We start from the raw sequence: 12,215 nt of genomic DNA, 5'->3' as shown, positions 1-12,215 counted from the left end.
TGAAATATAAGACAGATATATAACTACCTAAAATTTTCAGTCTCTAAATGGTAAAGGAAAAGACAAGCATCAACAGGGGAAAATGATAAAGGGTTAATCTCCCTAATGTATAGAGAGTTCTTAAATCAACAAGAAAAAGACAAACACCCCAAGAAGAAAAAAAAAAAAGCATTCAGTCATTCAAGAAATGTATTGAGTGCCTACAATGTGCCAGGTATGTCCTAGGTATTGGGAATTTAGGAGTGAATAAAAGACAAAAATCTCTGCCTTCGAAGCATTGACGTTTTAGTGAGGGGAGTTAGACGCTAAATAAGGTAAATAAGTAAACTAAATTGTACATCAGATGGTGATAAATTCCGACAGGCGAAAATAAAACAGGAGTGGGCAGTGGGAGGGGCTGCAATTTTACATAGGGGGTCAGGAAAACTGCTCTGAGGTGATGTCTAAGCAAACACCTGAAGGAGGTAAGACAACAAAGCTTATAAGCAGGCACTTCAAAGAAGAAATAAAAATGTCTCACTAGAACCTGAAATAACAATAAATTGGACTAATACTCAGAGGAATATGAATTGAACAACCATATTGTGCCTCTTGGTCTGGGAAAAGTCATCAGTATTTATTGTACCCACCATCACTTGGTTGTAGAGAAACAGACCTCTCTCAAACAGCTTTAAAGAGAGTTAACCTGTACAGAGTTTTCACAGAGCAATTTGACAAGCACTAATACAATTTTTTTAACTTTTTATATTGAAATATTATAGGTTCTCCCCAGTGGTTTCTTTTTTCTTTTTCTTCTTTTTCTTTTTTTTTTTTTTGGCTGCGCTGCGCGGCTTGCGGGATCTTAGTTCCCCAATCAAGGATCGAACTCGGGCCCTCAGCAGTGGAAGCATGGAGTCCTAACCCCTGGACCGCCAGGGAATTCCTCTGGTTTCATTTTAATACAATTTTACCAACTTCCGATATAACTGATGTTCCGTAGACTACACATATTTAAAGTGTACACTTTTATAGGTTTAGACATGTATGTAGCTGTGAAACCACAATTAAAATAATAAACACATCCATCGCCCCCAAAATTCCTCCTGCCCTTTTGTATCTCCTCCCTTCTTCCTCTTTTTGTCCATCCTGCCCCACCTCCATACCCAGGCAAAGCACTGGCCTGCTTTCTGTTGCTATAGATTAGTTTGCGTTTTCTAGAATTGTTGATATTTTTTATCTGGCTCCTTTCGCTAAGCATAATTATTCTGAGATTTGTACATGTTGTATAATGTATCAGCACTTCATTCCTTTTTATGGCCGTAGATTCCATTACTAGATGAATCAACCATAGTTTATCCACTCATCTAAGTTGAACATTTGGGTTGTTTCCATTTTTTGACTATTACACCTAAAGCTGCTATGAACATTCATGCGCAAGTCTTTATATGTACATATATTTTCTTCTCTCTTGGAGTGGAATGGCTGGATGAATTTTAAAATTTTAAACTGCTAAACCATTTTCCAAAATGGTTGTATCATTTTACACCCACACCAGAAGTGTATGAAAGTTTCTGTTGTACTATGCCCTCACCAACACTTAGTGTGGTCGGTCTTTTTTATTTTACACATTCTAGTAGGTATGTAATGGTATTTTATTGTTGTTGTAATATGTGTTTCCTTAAAGACTAATCACAGGGACTTCCCCGGTGGTCCAGGGGTAAAGAATCTGCCTTCCAATGCAGGGGACACGGGTTCAATACCAGGTCGCGGAACTAGGATCCTACATGCCATGGGGCAACTAAGCCCGCACGCCGCAACTAGAAAGAAGCCCGCACACCGCAACTAGAGAGGAGCCCAGGCACCGCTACTAAGACACCCTACACAGCCAAAACAAACAAACAAACAAAAAGACTAATCACATTAAGCATCTTTTCATGTGTTTGCCATCTATATATCTTCTTTGGGGAGGTTATCTGTTCAAATCTATTTCCCTTTTTTTAATTGAATTGCTTATTTGCTTATTGAAATTGAGTTTTGGGAATTCTTTAGATTTTCTGGACGCACATCTCTTTTATTTTTAACTGTGGCAAAATGAACATAACACAAAATTTACCATCCTAACCACTTCTAGGTATACAATTCAGTAGTGTTAAGTACACTCACATTGTTGTGCATCTAATATCCAGAACTCTTTTCATCCTGCAAAATTGAAACTCTACACCCACTAAACAGCTCCCCATTCTCCCTCCCCAAGCCTCTAGCAACCTCCATTCTACTTTCTGTCCCTATGAATTTGACTACTCTAGGTATCTCACATAAATGAGATAGTACAGTATTTATCTTTTTTTTGTGACTGGCTTATTTCATTTAGTATAATGTCCTCAAGGTTCATCCATGTTTCTGCATGAGTCAGAATTTCCTTCTTTTTTAAGACTGAATAATACTTAATGTTTTGTTTATCCATTCATCCATCAATGGACACTTGGGTTGCTTCCACTTTTGGGCTATTGCAAATAATGCTGCTATGAACATGGGTATACAAATATCTCTCTTCAAGACCCTGTTTTCAATGCTTTGGGGTATATATCCAGAAGGTAAATTGCTGGACCATATGGTAATCCTATTCTTAATTTTTTGAGAAACTGCCATACTATTTTCCATAATGGCTATACCCATTTACATTTTCACCAACAGTGCATAGTGTTTCAATTTCTCCACATCCTCACCAACACTTGTTATTTTCTATTTTTATGATCATAGTCATCTTAATGGGTATGATGTGGTATGTCTTTTTAAAATATGTGATTTGCAGATATTTTCTTGTGGTTTGTGGTTTGCCTTTATAACTCTTAACAGTTTTTTTTTTTCCAAAGAGCATTAGTTCCTAATTTTGATAAAGTCTGCACTCCCTTTGATGTCATATCCCTCAAACTTTTACATACTCTGATATCACAAAGATTTTCTCCTACATGTTTTATAGTTTTAGGTTCTACATTTAGATCTATGATCCACTTTAAAATGTTTACAATCCATCTTGAGTTAATTTTGATAAATAGTGTGAGTTATGTATCAAAGTTCATTTATTTTCATATGAATATCTAATTGTCCCAGCACCATTTGTTGAAAAAGTAATCCTTTCTCCAACTGAATTGCCTTTGCAACTTTGGCAAAACGAATCATAAACACGCAGGATCTATTTCTGGACTCTCTGTTGCATCACACTGATCTCCTTGTCTATTCTTTTGGCCTCACAACACTACTTAAGTAGCTCTGTAAGCCTTGAAGCTCCATGCTGTAACTCTATAATTCTGTAGCTCTATAATGTCTTTAAGTTAAATAGTGTAAGTCCATCAACTCTTTTGATGGTTACTTTGGCTTTTGCTCTTGATAATCTGCATTGTATATGAACTTCAGAATCCGCTTCTCAATTTCTAGGAAACAAAATTTGCTGGGATTTTGGTTGGGACTGCTTTGAAACTACAAATCAATTTGGAAAGAATTGATATCCTAACATTATTGAATCATCTGACCCATGAACATAATATATGGCTCCATTTATTTAGGTCTTTAATTTCTCTTAGCTGTGTTTTGTAGTCTTCAGTGTACAGGCCTTACACATAATTGGTCATATTTATTCCTAAGTAACGCACATTTTTTGATGCTATCGTAAACGGTATTTTTAAAAATTTCAATATCTAACTATTTATTACTGGAATACAGAAATAAAATTGCTTTTTATTTGTTTTTGTTATTACTTATAATGATAAAATTAATTTCTAATAATACATTATTTATTTATTTTTACATATTTTATTTATTAATTTATTTTCTTTATTTTTGGGGGTGCATCGGGGCTTAGTTGCGGCATGCAGGATCTTTCATTGTGGCGCGGGCTCTGCGTTGTGGCGTGTGGGCTTCTCTCTAGTTGTGGCGTGCGGGTTTTCTCTCTTTAGTTGTGGCACATGGGCTCCAGGGTGCATGGGCTCTGTAGCTTGCGGGACGCGGCCTCTCATGTTGAGGTGCGCGAGCTCAGTAGTTGCGGCTGGTGGGCTTAGTTGCCCCGCAGCATGTGGGATCTTAGTTCCCTGACTAGGGATCAAACCCGTGTCCCCTGCAGTGGAAGGCAGATTCTTTACCAGTGGACTACCAGGGAAATCCCTATTATTTATTTTTAATTGCTTTTCTTGATCTCGTATCCAGAAATCTTGCTAAACTCAATCATTAGTTTGAGGACTTCCCTGCCGCGGAGCAACTAAGCCTGTGCACCACAACTGCTGAGCCTGCGCTCTAGAGTCCGCAGGCCACAACTACTGAAGCCCGTGCACCTAGAGCCTATGCTCTGCAATAAAGAGAAGCCACCGCAGTGAGAAGCCTGCGCACCGCAAATTTATTTAAAAAAAAAGAATTCAGTTTATTCTGTATTTATTCTGTTGAAAATTGTTAAAATTTTTGCATCTATATTCACAAGGGATATTGGTCTATAGTTTTATATTCTTGTCATGTCTTTGTCTATCTTTGGTATCAGGGTAGTGATGGCCTCATAAAATGAGTAGGAATGTCTTCCCTCCCCTTCAATTTTTTTTTTTTAATTTATTTTTGGCTGTGTTGGGTCTTCGTTTCTGTGCGAGGGCTTTCTCCAGTTGCGGCGAGCGGGAGCCACTCTTCATCGCGGTGCGCGGGCCTCTCACTGTCGCGGCCTCTCTTGTTGCGGTGCACAGGCTCCAGACGCGCAGGCTCAGTAGTTGTGGCTCACGGGCGTAGCTGCTCCGCGGCATGTGGGATCTTCCCGGACCAGGGCACGAACCCGTGTCCCCTGCACTGGCAGGTGGATTCTTAACCACTGCGCCACCAGGGAAGCCCCCTCCCCTTCAATTTTATGGAAGTTGTGTAGAACTGGTATTATTTGGTATATTTACCCCTTAAGTGGTAGAATTTATGAGAGATTTTTTTTTAATTTTTAATAAATTTATTTTATTGGTGTAGTTGATTTACAAGGTTGTGTTAATTTCTGCTGTACAGCAAAGTGATTCAGTTACACACATATATATATACATTCTTTTTCATATTCTTTTTTTAACGTTTATTTTTTATTTATTTTTTCTTATTAGTCATTCATTTTATACACATCAGTGTATACATGTCAATCCCAATCACCCAATTCATCACACCACCACCCCACCGCCCGCCGCTTTCCCCCCTTGGTGTCCATATGATTGTCCTCTACATCTGTGCCTCAATTTCTGCCCTGCAAACCGGTTCATCTGTACCATTTTTCTAGGTTCCACATATATGCGTTAATATACGATATTTGTTTTTCTCTTTCTGCCTTACTTCACTCTGTATGACAGTCTCTAGATCCATCCACGTCTCAACAAATGACCCAATTTCGTTCCTTTTTATGGCTGAGTAATATTCCATTGTATATATGTACCACAACTTCTTTATCCATTTGTCTGTCGATGGGCATTTAGGTTGCTTCCATGACCTGGCTATTGTAAATAGTGCTGCAATGAACATTGGGGTGCATGTGTCTTTTTGAATTATCGTTTTCTCTGGGTATATGCCCAGTAGTAGGATTGCTGGGTCATATGGTAGTTCTATTTTTAGTTTTTTAGGGAACCTCCATACACTTCTCCATAGAGGCTGTATCAATTTACATTCCCACCAACAGTGCAAGAGGGTTCCCTTTTCTCCACACCCTCTCCAGCATTTGTTGCTTGTAGATTTTCTGATGATGCCCATTCTAACTGGTGTGAGGTGATACCTCATTGTAGTTTTGATTTGTATTTCTCTAGTAATTAGTGATGTTGAGCATCTTTTCATGTGCTTCTTGGCCATCTGTATGTCTTCTTTGGAGAAATGTCTATTTAGGTCTTCTGCCTAAATTTGTCAACCAAATTCCACCAATAAGAAGATTGTGCAATTACTGGAATACAATGCAACCATTCAAAAGAATTAAACAGGATTATATGATCTGACATAAAAAGTGATAAAAATATGTCACAGAACAATTTGTACAGTATGATCCTATTTATGTTGTTAAATCCATCCTGCATTATGAGTTTACATATACACGTCTATAAATGTATTTTTAACACCTTTATTGGGATATAATTCACATACCGTTTTTTTTCTTTTTTTTTTTTTTTGGTCTTCATTGCTGTGTGCGGGCTTTCTCTAGTTGTGCCGAGCGGGGGCTACTCTTTGTTGTGATGCGCGGGCTTTTCATTGCAGTGGCTTCTCTTGTTGGGGAGCACGGGCTCTAGGCATGTGGGCTCAGTAGTTGTGGCTCGCAGGCTCTAGAGCGCAGGCTCAGTAGTTGTGGCGCACGGGCTTAGTTGCTCCGCAGAATGTGGGATCTTCCCGGACCAGGGCTCAAACCTGTGTCCCCTGCATTGGCAGGAGGATTCTTAACCACTGCGCCACCAGGGAAGCCCCGCACATACAATACATTTAGAGCATACATTTAAAGTGAACAATTCACTGTTTCTCAGAATATCCACAGAGCTGTACATATACAACTATCATCCATCAACCATGCAATGATCATCACCATCTAATTTTAGATCATTTTCATTACCCCAGAAAGAAACCCTGTACCCATTAGCAGTAATTCCTTTTTCCCCACCCCCTCAGCCCTAGGCAACCACTAATCTACTTTCTGTCTCTATAGATTTGTGTATTCTGGACATAGGAATATAATCATAAATGTATCATCTTTTGTGACTGGTATCTTTCATTTAGCATGTTTTCGAGTTCCATGCATATTGTAGCATGTATCACTACTTCATTCCTTTTTCTCGCCAAATAATATTCCATTGTATGACTATATTATTCCATATCATATTCATTCACCAGTTGAAGGACATTTGGGTTATTTCCACTTCTTGTCTATTATGAATAATGGTGCTGTGAAAATTTTCTCTTGGGTATATACTTAGAAGTGGAATTGCAGGGGGCTTCCCTGGTGGCACAGTGGTTGAGAATCTGCCTGCCAATGCAGGGGACACGGGTTCGAGCCCTGGTCTGGGAGGATCCCACATGCCACGGAGCAACTAGGCCCGTGAGCCACAATTACTGAGCCTGCGCGTCTGGAGCCTGTGCTCGGCAACAACAGAGGGCGCGATAATGAGAGGCCCGCGCACCGCGATGAAGAGTGGCCCCCACCTGCCACAACTAGAGAAAGCCCTCGCACAGAAACGAAGACCCAACACAGCCATAAATAAATAAATAAACCCCAACTTTAAAAAAAAAAAAAAAAAAGAAGTGGAATTGCAAGGTTATATGATAAGTCTATGTTTAACTTTTTTGAAGAACTGCCAAACTGTTTTCCAAAGCTGATGCACCATTTTAAATTCCCATCGGCAACGTAGGAGGGTTCCCATTTCTCCACATCCTGGCCAATACTTGTTATTGTCTATCTCTTTGATCGTATCCATCCTAGGATATGAAGTTGTATCTCTTTGAGGTTTTGATTTACATTTCCCTGATGACTAATGATGTTGAGTATCTTTTCCTGTGTTTCTTGGCCATTTGCATATCTTCTTTGGAGAAATGTCTAGTCAGCTCTTTTGCCTATTTTACATTTGGTTACTTGTCTTTTTATTATTTAGTCATAAATTCTTTATATAGTCTGGATTACTAGTTCTTTACCAGATATGTGATTTGCAAATATCTTCTCCCATTCTGTGAGTTGTGTTTTCACTTTCTTTGATGGTGCCCTTTGAAGCACAAAAGTTTTTAATTTTGATGAAATCCAGTTTGTCTATTTTTTTCTCTTGTGCTTATGCTTTTGGTGTCATATCTAAGAAACCATTGCCTAACCCTAAATCACAAAGACTTATGCCTTTATTTTCTCCTAAGAATTTTATAGTTTTAGCTCTTACATATGCATGCATATTTTTAAAGAACTAAGGGGATGGATATTCACCAAACTGTTAAAGAGTGGTCCCCTCTGGGGAAGGGCATGAAATTGGGGTTGGGTTAGGGTTTGAATGGGACTTTTCATTTTTTCCACCATATATTTCTGTATTGTTTGGATTTTTTATTTAAACAAGCACATCTTATTTTGAGAATCCAAAATCAAAAGACTTTTTAAAGGATTCAAAATTGTACAAACATGCTTACACATAGTCAAAGACTAAAAGATACTGTGCAGAACAAAAACATCCACAGAACTAGTTATTAGAATTAGGAGAAGGGTCGTGTCAAGAAAGGGTTCCTCAGGAAAATAGCATTAGACCAGAACGACGAGGAGTGTGTGCTGGATATAGATGGGAGCAAGAAAAGTGTTTAGTAGGGAAGAAATTATTTCAGCCTATGGAAGAGAAGAGGATCATTAAAAGAACCAAAAATGCTTTAAACTGTCTGGATTGGAGAATGAAAGCGTGGGGGGGGGTGCAAATAAAGGTAGAGGGTGGGGAGAGAGACAGGGGACAGATCATCCTTGTCTACCTTAAGGGTTATAAGCAGCGGGGTGCCCTGGTCAGATTTATTGGTTTTGGAAAATTCACTGTCGAACTGTGGAGACAATGAGGGGAGGGAGCAGGGAGTTCTGTTAGGAGGCTGTTGCAGAAATCCAGAGGAGAAATGATGGTGGACAGAGTCGGGCACTACTGGCGGAGGAGGGGAGGGGCTGGTTTGAGAGATCCTTAGGACTTGGCGACTGGAAGAGGAGCTGAGGGAAACGCAGGGGCCAAGGCCGACTCCCCATTTCCCAGGTGACAGCCGTGTTGCCTGGAGGGCGCATTAAATAGCTGGAGAAGTAGCAGCGCGTTTGGGGGGAAGATGGTGACCGCTTTTGGACGCGTGGGTGCGAGCTACCTGCAGATAAGCCAGGGATAGATGTTCAATAGGGTGCTGGATGTAGGGGCTGGCGCTGGAGGCAAGTCCATGCTGACGAGGAAGGTGGAGTCAGTCCGCCCTTAACCATTCCCTGGACTCCGGGAAACCGCAAGCCAGAACGGGCCCGGAAGCCGGTGTCACCGAGCGGGTCCTCCCCAGCACCCCCAGCCCAGCGAGAGCCCGTGAGAAGCGCGCTGAGGACTGGGGTGGGGACCAACCGCTCCCTCCTCCAACCGCAGACCCAGCCGGTGTCCGGGAGGGGAGCCGCCGCGGGGCTCCGGAACCTTCGGCCGCCGCCGCCCGCGTTCGCCGCGGGACCCATCGGGGGAACCCGTTAGCTGTTGCTAAGGGGCGGCCCCGGAAGTGACGCGCCCCGGGTTTGTTGACAGCGGAGGCGGCGGCGGCTGCAGGCTGCGAGCCGTAGGAGCCGGATCGGGGGAGGGGCCGGGCCCCGGAGCCAGCACCCGGCGTCCCTCAGCCCCGCCCGCCGCCCTAAGGGCAAGGTAATGGCCACGGAGTCCCCCCGGCGCGACCCCCATCCCGCATCGGGCTCCGGTCCCTGGGATCCCAAGCTCCGCCCCTCCGACCCCCGTCTTCCGCAGACCCCGGCCCTAGCCTGATGAGATCCCATGCCTCCCCAGCATCTCCCGGGCCGCATCCTCCGCTCCTCCTCGCCGAGGAAGCATCCCGTCCGCTCCCGGGGCCAAGGGATATCTCTGCGTCCTCCCCCCTTCCCTTCTTGCCTCCGGTGCCTCACTATCGCCGCTGCAACCATTTGCAAAGGTCCATCTTGGCCAGTGGTGGGAGGACTCCCTTCTCTACCCCTGCTGCCAGGTCTGAGAAACATGCCTTTAAAAGTGAGCACCCTTCCTCCAGAAAGAAAATGACGCCCTGTCGCATGCCCCTACAAAATGGGGGATAGATGCAGGGCTCAAAGAGGCAGCCTCTGCCCCTCCTACCTGTTGGATGAGCTTAAGTTTCCCCAAAGCAGTGCTTGAAAGCTCAGGGATGACAAGGCGCGGGGAAATCCAACAGGGTGGCAAAGGGATGGGATGGTAGCAAACCTAAGGGCCAAGGGAGCCTGATAGGTGAGTTGAAAGTGAAACTGACTGCTGGCTGCTATAGCTCTGTGGGTGGAACTTGACTTGGCTGCTTTTTGGCCCAAGGAGTCCAAGACTTCCAGTCTTTGTGCCTGTCAGCACATTTGATTTTTAAATTAGAGGGGGAATGCTTGATGCCCCCATGGAAAAATCACCCCCTATGATCTTCCCACAGAATGTTTCTCTTCAGGGTTCAAACTGGTTAGAATGAGCATTGATGACAGCTTTGAAAAGGGTCACAGGAGAGTGTACTTAGGGCAGGAGGTGGTTGCCGGTGGTGAGGGGGTCTCTCTGTTTCAGTTCACTAGTTCATTCAGCAAATCAGAAATATATGTAAGGTGGAGAAAAATATGCGTAGGGTGGAGAAAAATAGAGCAGGATGGGCCACGGTAAGTGCCAGAGAGTGGGGTTGCCCTTTTTATAGAGGGTGGTCAGAGAAGGGTTCTAATAAGGTGATATCTGAGCAAAGCCCTGAAGGGAGGGAGGGAGCAAGCCATGCAGCAAGCGCAAAGGTCCTGAGGTAGTATATCTGATGATTTTTAAAAACAGCAGGAGGACAGTAGGGCTGGAGCAGAGTGAAGGAGAGGAAGAGTGGTTGACAAGGAAGTCAGAGAAGAGTAGGGGCCAGATATTGGTGGGGAGGATATCAGGGGCTGTTCATGTGATGTAGGGTCACAGGGTGTCTAATGGGGCACCCTTTCAGAACTGTATTAATTTGAAGTATCTGGTGGTCAGAGAAAATACAGATTTGTTCTAGATGACAAATGGACATTGTGCTCTGGCCTGGCATTGTAAGTCCCCTTTCTCCACCTTTATAATGGCCACTGATGGAATAAATTTTAAAAGGACAGCCATAGAACACTGTAGTTAAATCTGGTCATGCCACTTGCTTTTTGGTTGTGAGAACTTGGGCAAGTCAAGCAGCCAAGTCAAGTACCACCCACAGAGCTATAGCAGCCAGCAGTCAGTTTCACTTTCAACTCACCTTTTCCCACCTCAACGTCCTCATCTGTAAAAATAGGATTGTTGGGCTAAATGAGAGGTCATGCACTGAAGCGCTTAGTGCATTATTTAGCACATATTAAATCCTCAGGACATTGCAGGTATGCTGATGGCAATGACAATGGTGAGGAAATATTTGCATGTGTCTACCTCAAAGCCTTTCTTTTTAGCACCAGCTGATGATGTCACCAGCTGTTGGCTGCCTCCCTGAACTAGTAGAATTTTGGAGAACAGTGGAGAGACAAAGTGGAAACTTGCTGTCACCCCTCAGTGGGAACAGTGGTTGCACATCACTGTCATGGTGGCTTGGTCCTGTCTTTTTTCACACCAGTGGAAGGTTATGGGGGCTTTTTTTTTTTTTTAAAGAGCAAGCAAATCCCTATTCTGCCATATAATATAGGCTAAATGATGGTGTTGAAATAAATATGACATGGAGACGGGTTGGGAAGGGCAGTATATGTTAGCTCTGTTTGTGTGGTTGGGTTGTGTGTGGCGGATTTGCTGGAGACTGTTGATCCTAGATGTGCCCAGCAGAGGCTGAGATTTTGCAGCCTGCCTTATAGGGAGTGGAACAATGGTTGCTCTCTCTCCTCAACCCCCAAGCCTGGACTATGTCATCAGGCCTGGGTCATAAGCTGAGCAGGGCAGCTGGGCCAGAGGATTTGAAAATGAAAAGTCAGAGCACACCAACGCTGAGAGCCAGGGTGCTGGAGCCGGTTGTTGAGGGTAGAAGCGCGGACTAGTCATCTGGGGAGCTGGGTTCAAGCCCAGCTCTGCTCTGGTTCACTGTGTGAACTTGGGCAAGTCCTATCCCCTGTCTGCGCCTCAGTTTTCCTATCTCTACACTAACTGAAGGCTACTGGGAGGATGAAAGAGTTCGGTGCATTCTAAAGCTCTCTACAAAGGTTAAAAACAGTTCTTGTTATCATTAGCACCACCAGGATTCTGCGACTTATTTTTGGGCAGAGGGCTTCAGTACCTCAGCTGTTCTTGACCCCCGAAATGCGAGTTCAGAGACCCCTGTTGGATCATTTACTTTGAGACCAACATCCTATATCTGGTTCAATCACTGAAGCTGATTTTCCAGCTTCAGAAATGAACAGAAGGATCTCTCCAAGCATTATTCTTAGGAAATCACTCCATAATTATTGGTTACCACCTTCTTGCCATTATTTCATGGCATCTGCTCAGCAACCCCATGTGGTAGGTTTGCAACCCATTGACAGATAAGGACCCTGATGAATATTGAGGCTGGTAAATATTGCCTGGGGACCTCATGGAGCTGAGGCT

General features: G+C 43.2%; 1 protein-coding gene and 1 long non-coding RNA gene across 3 annotated transcripts in view; one reads left to right on the top strand and one right to left on the bottom strand.

Annotated features, from left to right (window-relative positions):
* The window catches only part of LOC309634006, an 85,479-nt gene that overhangs the window by 64,655 nt on the left and 8,609 nt on the right, over nt 1-12,215 (bottom strand). The gene's annotated exons all lie outside the window — the stretch shown is intronic.
* ZER1 (zyg-11 related cell cycle regulator) overlaps nt 9,177-12,215 on the top strand; it is a 30,907-nt gene continuing 27,868 nt past the window's right edge. For both annotated transcript variants that reach the window (XM_082403455.1, XM_082403454.1), the window contains exon 1: nt 9,177-9,326. The gene's annotated coding sequence lies outside the window, so the exon portion shown is untranslated. The remainder of the gene's footprint in view (nt 9,327-12,215) is intronic.

Source organism: Balaenoptera borealis (genome assembly GCF_965194805.1).
Source record: "Balaenoptera borealis genome assembly, chromosome: 8".
NCBI classification, from domain to species: domain Eukaryota; kingdom Metazoa; phylum Chordata; class Mammalia; order Artiodactyla; family Balaenopteridae; genus Balaenoptera; species Balaenoptera borealis.
The sequence above is the reverse complement of the archived record's forward strand: the minus strand, read 5'-3'. Positions and strand labels throughout refer to the sequence as shown.